We start from the raw sequence: 8,524 nt of genomic DNA, 5'->3' as shown, positions 1-8,524 counted from the left end.
GGGGCATACCAGGAGAGGCGGTCCCGGAGGTACGAGGGTCCTAGGCTGTGAAGGGCTTTAAAGGTCAAAAGCAGCACCTTAAATCTGACCCTGTACTCCACCGGGAGCCAGTGCAGCTTGAAAAGCACTGGGTGAATATGCTCCCATGGCAGAGACCCCGTGAGGAGCCTCGCTGCAGCATTCTGTACCCGCTGGAGTTTCTGGGACAGCTTCAAGGGCAGCCCCGCGTAGAGCGAATTACAGTAGTCAAGCCTGGAGATGACCGTCGCATGGATCACTGTGGCCAAGTCAGGGCAGGAAAGGTAAGGGACCAACTGCTTTATGCGGCGAAGGTGGAAAAATGTCGCCTTGGCTGTTGCTGTAACCTGCGCCTCCATGGAAAGGGAGGCGTCAAGGATTACACCCAAACTCTTAACGGAAGGCAATGGCACTAATTGGGCCCCCGCAAGAGAAGGGAGTTGGTCCCTCATCCCCATGCCATCCCGACCTAGCCATAGGACCTCTGTCTTCGAAGGATTTAGTTTCAATCGGCTCCCACGAAACCATCCAGCCACAGCTTCCAAGCATCTGGTCAATGTGTTTGGGGCCGAGTCGGTGTGGCCATCCATCAGCAGATAGAGCTGAGTGTCATATATTTAAATACCTTTTTCAATTCATTATATATCATTTCCCAGAAAGCCTTAATCTTTGGGCACGTCCACCATAGGTGAAAGAATGTACCCTCAGACTCTTTGCATTTCCAACATTTATTATCAGGCAGGTGATAAATTTTAGCAAGCTTGACTGGGGTCATGTACCACCTATAAATCATTTTTATAATATTCTCTCTTAGGGCATTACATGCCGTGAATTTTATACCGGTGGTCCATAACTTTTCCCAGTCAGCAAACAAAATGTTATGACCTATGTCCTGTGCCCATTTAATCATGGCTGATTTGCTGTTTCGTCCTGAGTGTTCCATTTCAACAGCAAGTTATACATTCTTGAAAGGATCTTAGTTTTAGGTTCTAACAGTTCTGTTTCCAATTTTGATTTTTCCACCTGGAAACCCAACTTTTTGTCCAAATTATAGGCCTCTCTTACTTGATAATAATGAAGCCAATCTCGCACTTTGTCCTTTAATTTCTCAAAACTCTGCAATTTCAGTTTATCTCCTTCTAATTCTAATATATCCCAATATTTCGGCCATTTGGCCTCCATATTGAGTCTTTTCAGAGCCTTTGCTTCCATGGGTGACAACCACCTTGGGGTCTTGTTTCCAACCTAGCAGTTTGAAAGCACACCAGGGCAAGTAGATAAATAGGTACCACTGCGGCAGGAAGGTAAACGGTGTTTCTGTGTGCTCTGGCTTCCATCACAGTGTCCCATTGCACCAGAAGCGGTTTAGTCATGCTGGCCATATGACCCAGGTAGCTGTCTGTGGACAAATGCTGGCTCCCTCGGCCTGAAAGCGAGATGAGCGCCGCAACCCCATAGTCATCTTTGACTGGACTTAACTTTCCAGGGGTCCTTTACCTTTATGTTTTTAATAATAATAATAATAATAATAATAATAATAATAATTGCACCATTTGCCCTCCCATAAATACATTTCTGTACAGAGGTACAGTTTTCAGAGTGGTTTCTTTTTCCTAGGGAATTCTGGGAATTGTAGGTCTGTGAGGGTAACAGGGGTTGCCTAAAAACTCTCTACACCCTTAACAAGCTACAGTTTCCAGGAGTCTTTCTGGGAAATCATGACTGATACTGCTTTAAATGAATAGATCAGACGAGGCCTAAGTTTTCCTCAGAGTTGATCCAATGATGCTCATGGAAATGACTATCTAATTTCAGTGAGTCTGGTCAGAGCAGAAGTTAGTTGGCTACCACCCAATAACTTGTCCTGTGGCAAAAGTCAGGGAGGGTCCCTGTGGCTCCACGGCAGAGTCGGGAGAATCAGGTGGAGAATCAAAGACCTGGGGGTGTTGTAGCCCCACACCTTCCCCCAAACGGGAAAAACTAGCTCCTCTCTTCACCAGCTCGCCTCTCAATATTCTGCCAAACCGATCTCCTGTCTTTCCATTCCATTCTCTTTTCATGTATTGTAGATAGTTAGCCTAAAAGCAAGTCCTGCATCTTATTTTGATTTCATTTCAGCACCTAGCTGACATGAGCATCCTAGAAATGAGGAGGTGGAGGCAGCAAAAGAAGAAATAGGAAACAAGCACAACTTAGTGTAAGACAGCTCTATAATTCTCATTTTATATCTTGGTGTGAAGAAAGCAGTTTTTCATCAGTCATCTCTCTCTTTTGCTAATAGCACTCAGGAGGATCTTTAACCTTTAATTGGAGCAAACAGTGTAATGGATAAATGTTGAGAATGTGCTCATTAGTATAAATGTTGGATGTGGGTGCCTGTTGAATGCTTAGCAGGTAATTAGACATTTCCTTTCAACTGCCTACAGAGCTTTGTTGAATGAGACACACTAATTGTATAACGGGGAGACCCATCAGCATCTCCTCATTAGACCATCTATGTCCAAAGGCAATTTGTCACATCTATCACAAAGCCACTGTCGCATGCATGCCTTATGCAAAAATAATTTGCCTCATACACACACACAAAGAAAACATAGGGTTTACCACGTGGGCAGAAACAGAACAGGAGAGACAATTACTTCTATGAAACGAGGGCAATGCAGTTGGGATTCTAGTTTGGTCTGTTCAAATGAACATTAATAACTGGGCATTTTGCAATGAAGGGAAAAGGAGTGTGCGCTTTTTGGTGAAAGGTACACAATGTATAATGCGAAGATACAGGTTGAAATCCTCACCCCATGCATCATAGCTGTCAACTTACAGATTTGAAAATAAGGGACCAGCAGCCTCGAAAATAAGGGATCAGCAGCCAAAATAAGGGATCAACAATTACTTTGATAAAATACATATTTTGTTGCGTGCAAATGGCTTTAGATACCTATTAGGTCCATATATTACCATATAGCAAAAAACAGCAACAATTCGTTGTTGACAAAGGACAGCTTGACATAGAAAGGGCCCCATTACCTTCAGTAGCTTATTTAAGGGACATCATCAACAAGGGACAGCAGCGGGACATGGCGCTGGAATAAGGGACTGTCCCGCCAAATAAGAGACGCTTGACAGTTATGCCATGCATCCATGCAGCCCCTGTCACTTATTCTCCACCCACATGTTCAGGGAATGCATAGAGAGAAACACTGTTCCCAGCAGTACTGTGTTATTCCGTCTTAGTACTGGCACCTACACATCTGCACACCTGAAAAGGTTCCTGATTGCAGACAGAGCCTATATGTGAAAACTGCCCTATGAAACCTTGTGTAGACAGACCTGTTAGTGCATGCATGGGGAAAGGGCAAGAAATGGCTAATTGAGGTGTGCTTGTCCTGGACCTGCAACTGGTTAAGTGGGAGTCAGCAAACTTGTGGGATTGACTCGGCACAATCTAATACATAAATACCTTTGTGTTTGTAGCAAGTTTGCCTCGGCCTCCCGCCCCTTGGCTAGAACCTAATCTGTGTTGGAACGCTGCAAGAAAGACATGTCACTGCAAAGGAAGACATTTTGCTATAAGCTCTCTGTTGGGACAGTATTACTTTATGCTGCTCCTGTGCGTAACTGCTAAGCTGAGAGGAACTGCATTATATTTTGGACTACCTGTTAGTAAAGGAATTGGCCCTGCACAAGCTGTCTGGTGTTTTTCTTTGACAACCCCCTTCTGGGTTTTCCAATAGCACAATCTGCATATAAATGGAGACCATGCAGCATCAAAATGGTCTCATTTCATAGCCTCTTAGAACTCTCCTGTGATGGGTTAAATGCTCAGACAAGGCAACATCCCATACCCTTTCAAGCCATCCATCCCTAGAGGGACCCAGAACTATTGTTTCTTAAGGTTCCCGTGAATTGTAACTCTGTAAGGAAGGCCGAAATGTACTTAAGAACCTATTCTTGAACATGTCAATGCCCTAGAAACCAGTGAAACCATGAAGAGGAACTAAAACAATAAACATTCCTTAGTCAAAGAGACACTTTGTAAAGAGCGGAGCACCGAACAGTAGATAAAGAAGTAGAAAGCTCTAAGGAATTAGGAGGAAATGTAATTCACTTTTGCAATAACTCTTTTACCATAAACATGAAAAGTGAACAGGCAAGTTAATGATGTTCCACCTCAAGCTCTTAAAAGCACCTAACAAAAACGGGAAATATTTAAAATTAAAAACCAGTATAAACATTAATTACAAGTCCATTTATATCAGCAGGTTCCAATAAAATGCTCCCCCCAAGTGCTTGTTAAACTAATATAGCCCCAGATGATTGACCTTAAAACCAAAGCCTTGTGGATTGGCTGAACCCCTCTAAGGAGAGAGCTGTTGATGTTTAATGTGTGAATTAAGGTGATTTACAAACAGCTGTTCATAGAAACAGCTAAAAATAGCTTTTAAAGCAGTAGAGAGAAAAAATCCAAAGAAAGCTTTAAAAACAATACAAAATGAACACCTTTTTATCTGCCCGCAGGTGCTTACAGAAATAAAAATGTCTTCAGCTATTTGCAGAAAAGTAAAAATAGTAGGTGCCTGGGCTCAATGGGGATGCTGTTGAACAGAATGGGGCAACCCCACTAAAGGCCCTGCTCTGACACTTCTTGCTTCCAATATTTTAGAGAATCTAAAGCAGGGGTCAGCAACCTTTTTCAGCCATGGGCTGGTCCACTATCCCTCAGACCATGTGGTATGCCAGACTATATTTTGAAGAAAAGAAATGAACAAATTCCTATGCCTCACAAATAACCAAGAGATCCATTTTAAATAAAAGGACACATTCTACTCATGTAAAAACACCAGGCAGGCCCCACAAATAACCCAGAGATGCATTTTAAATAAAAGGACAAATTCTACTCATGTAAAAACAAAATGATTCTTGGACCGTCCGTGGGCAGGATTGAGAAAGCAATTGGCCCACAGGCCTTAGGTTGCCTACCCCTGATCTAAAGAAAAACTCCCCTACATAACACAGTGACTTATTAGGGATATAAGGGATAAGGCAATCTCTCAGGTAACCTGGTCCTGAGCTGTAAAGCACCTCATACGTTAGGGCCAAAAGCATGAATTGGCCCAGAAGCAGAGTGGCAGTCGGTGCAGATCCTACAAACAAGCAAAGTGTTACATGCTGGTGGTAGTTTTCATCCACAAGCAACCCATCCACTGTGAACTGCAGCCTCCAGACGAACCTCAAGGGCAGCTCCTCATAGAGCGCTTTGTAGTGAGTCCACCCTGAGTTTACCAATGCATGGGCAACTGTGGTCAAACTATCCTGGATGCAAGAATGACCAGTCTAAGCTGGTAAAAGACACTGTAAGCTACCAAGGACACCTGCATCTTCAGCGACAGAGCTGGATCTAGGAGTCCTACACACCTGCTCCTTCAGGGAGAGTGCAACCCCACCCAAAGGAGACAATGAACCAACTTCACATACCTGGGCATCACTCATCCACCAGGGTTCAGAATCCATTTATTACCTCTTATCCAGCCCACCACTGCATCCAAATACCATTCAGGGCCCGCTCAGCTATTCCCAATTCAGATGTTACAAGGAAATAGAATTGATTTCATCGGAGAACTGATGACACCTCACTCCAAATGACCACTCCCAATTACTTCTTATAGATGCTAAACAGCATTGAAGGCTATGCTGCGCTCCGTGGTATCCCATAGCTCAAGAACTAGAGGCCCAATAAATACTCTTTTAGTGCTATCTTCTAGAACCACTGGAGCAATGTGCGCTATATCTACCTCCTGTGGATGGTATCAAACGCTGGTGAGATATTGAGCAGGAGCAGCAGGGTTGCACTCGCTCCTCCCCCCCCCAATAATAAAGGTCCTTCCATCCAAGCAACCCAAGTTGATACACAGCACAGATGTCACTGCTATAATGCCAGCCAACCTAGCATCTGTCATTGTTCACTCTCAGGTCTGGTAGCATCATCTGAGATATCCTGGACCTGATTGATTTTATGTGCCACAAAACTAAACATCAGCCAATGTACATCTTTCAGCACAGGCGTTATGAGCATCCTCTTGCTATCAACAGACTGCTACCATATTTGGAACCATTTGCAGTTTCTGTACAGTCTTCCAAAGGCAGCCCCATGTAGAGCATGTTATGTTCGCTTAATGTGGTATTATAACTAGCAGAGAGATACATTGTTCTTATTTTTATCATGTATTTTGTGGTTTTTATATTGTAATTTTATGTCGTGAACCACCTGAGATCTACAAATGAAGGTTGGTATACAAATTGAATAAATAAGAATAATAATTTATTCAGGTTTTCTCTGCATTTCTATTAAGACGGAAATGAACATTTTGCAGGAGAGGCAGGGAGCCAGGCAGAGGGCCTTCTCGGTAGTGGCGCCCGCCCTGTGGAACGCCCTCCCATCTGATGTCAAAGAAATAAACAACTATCTGATGTTTAGAAGACATCTGAAGGCAGCCCTGTTTAGGGAAGTTTTTAATGACTGATGTTTTAATGTATTTTTAATCTTTTCTTGGAAGCCGCTCAAAATGGCTGGGGAAACCTAGCCAGATGGGCAGGGTATAAATAATAAATTATGATGATGATGATGGTGATGATTCCTACCCATCCTTTCCTTTACTCAGTTGCTTACTTTGCCACCTTATTCTGGATCTAATCTATTCCTTGTTCTGTATCTGGTTTTTCTTCTTGGAAAAGATGCAGCTGAATTGGGAGCACACAGGGAGCATAATGACTTATTGCAGCCAATCAGATCGGGCTACATGACAATATCATGAGGCTGATTAAGAGTCAAGGCATTAAGATGCATCCTGCATCTTCACCTTCATTATAACTAGTTAAACATGTTTGTCTCATTCCACAGTACTGCTGAAAATCAACTCATCAGGAGGCACTCTTGTGGCTGCTGAAAGTTTTCCCTTTTATAATATTGACTCCACCTTATTCCCTTTCTGGTGCTTCCCAGTGGTACTTGCTGATAGGAAACACAGGTTATTATAAACCTTTGTACCACAATCCTTAAGTATATCAGGAGCCTGAATAAGCCATTCAATTTTCTTCCTACTACTGTCTGTCTGTGGTTCTTCATTTGAAGCAGCCTACGGACAACAATGTCCAAGGGATAAATACAGCGTCTCACTTGTCCTTCCTGTTTACTGCAAGGTATGCATTTGGACAGATAAACTTGTTTATTGTCTCGCTTACCTTCAAGCAGAGGGATTGTCTCAGCAACAATAATTTTCAAGGATCATGTTACCTTGGATGCAGTAGTGATGAGAACAGTCTAAAAATAAATTAAAAAATAATCCCCTTTTCAGGAACTTGCCTGAAAAAGGAAGGGTGTATCACAGGCACTGAAATGGCCCATAAATTATACAAGCAGGGAAACACTGTCAGAATTAATTGAATACATAGGATAAAGACTTAACACTTCTCCACTTTATGCAGAAAGCATGCGTCCTGCAGGTACACTGGTGTGGCCCTCTAGATGTCGCGCCATGGGACAGTGAAAATGTCTTCAGGGGACATATATAACCCAGAGACTTGCCACCACAGGCTTAAAAAAACAAGTCTGGATCCATAATAAATTATATTGTTAGATACAGATACTCCAGCTTGAGAAATGTATTTTTCTTGTCCTGCCAAACAGATTTCCTTATGTACACTTGTGTGAATTAATATCAATGGGCTGAATATGCTTCAAACTTACTGTAGATTTTTTCCTTCCCATCTTGATTTTTTTTAAAAAACCAAACACCTGAGAATATCACAGCTGAATATAGGAAATTTAAAGCTGTTTGATGCATACCACAAAACTGCCTTTAAAGTGCAGAACCTCTAATGCTGAAATATCTCTTTGATCTGAACAAGTGTCTATGAAAGAGAAAAGTATAGGTTCATCGGGAAAAGAATGTTTATGATCCTTCCCCTTGGAAGGATAATAACTCAAATGACTTTTGAGTCTTTCCTTTTAGTAGTCAAACAACGCTGTGTTCAGAAAATGAGGAGGTAAACATTGATGGTGTTAGAAGCGTCTCGTTTATGGTCTGAAGGATGGTTCAGATGGTAAGAGCAGATGTTGAGAGGCATCAACATGTGTAATACCTAGTGCAGGGGTAACCAATGTGGTATCTTCCAGATATTGTTGAACCACAACTCCCATCATCCTAAATAGCTGGAGCTGTTGGGAATTGTAGCCCAACAACATCTAACAAAACCACATCATCAGGTATGGTCACAACCCCACCATATATTTAAAGCCCTCTTATACTACTTTAACAATCATGGCTTGTTAGAGCAATCCATCAACTATCAACCCATCAACCTTCTAAATCATCCATCAGAGGTTGATGGATTGATCCCATATGGCTTCCTCCAAAGAATCTTGGGAACAGAAACTTGTTAAGGCTGTTGACCTCACAGACTTACAAGTCCCAGCATCCTGTAACAAACTTCAGCTCCCAGGATTCTC

Source organism: Podarcis gaigeae (assembly GCF_964106915.1).
Source record: "Podarcis gaigeae genome assembly, chromosome: 3".
NCBI classification, from domain to species: Eukaryota; Metazoa; Chordata; class Lepidosauria; order Squamata; family Lacertidae; genus Podarcis; species Podarcis gaigeae.
Note: the sequence above shows the minus strand (reverse complement) of the source record.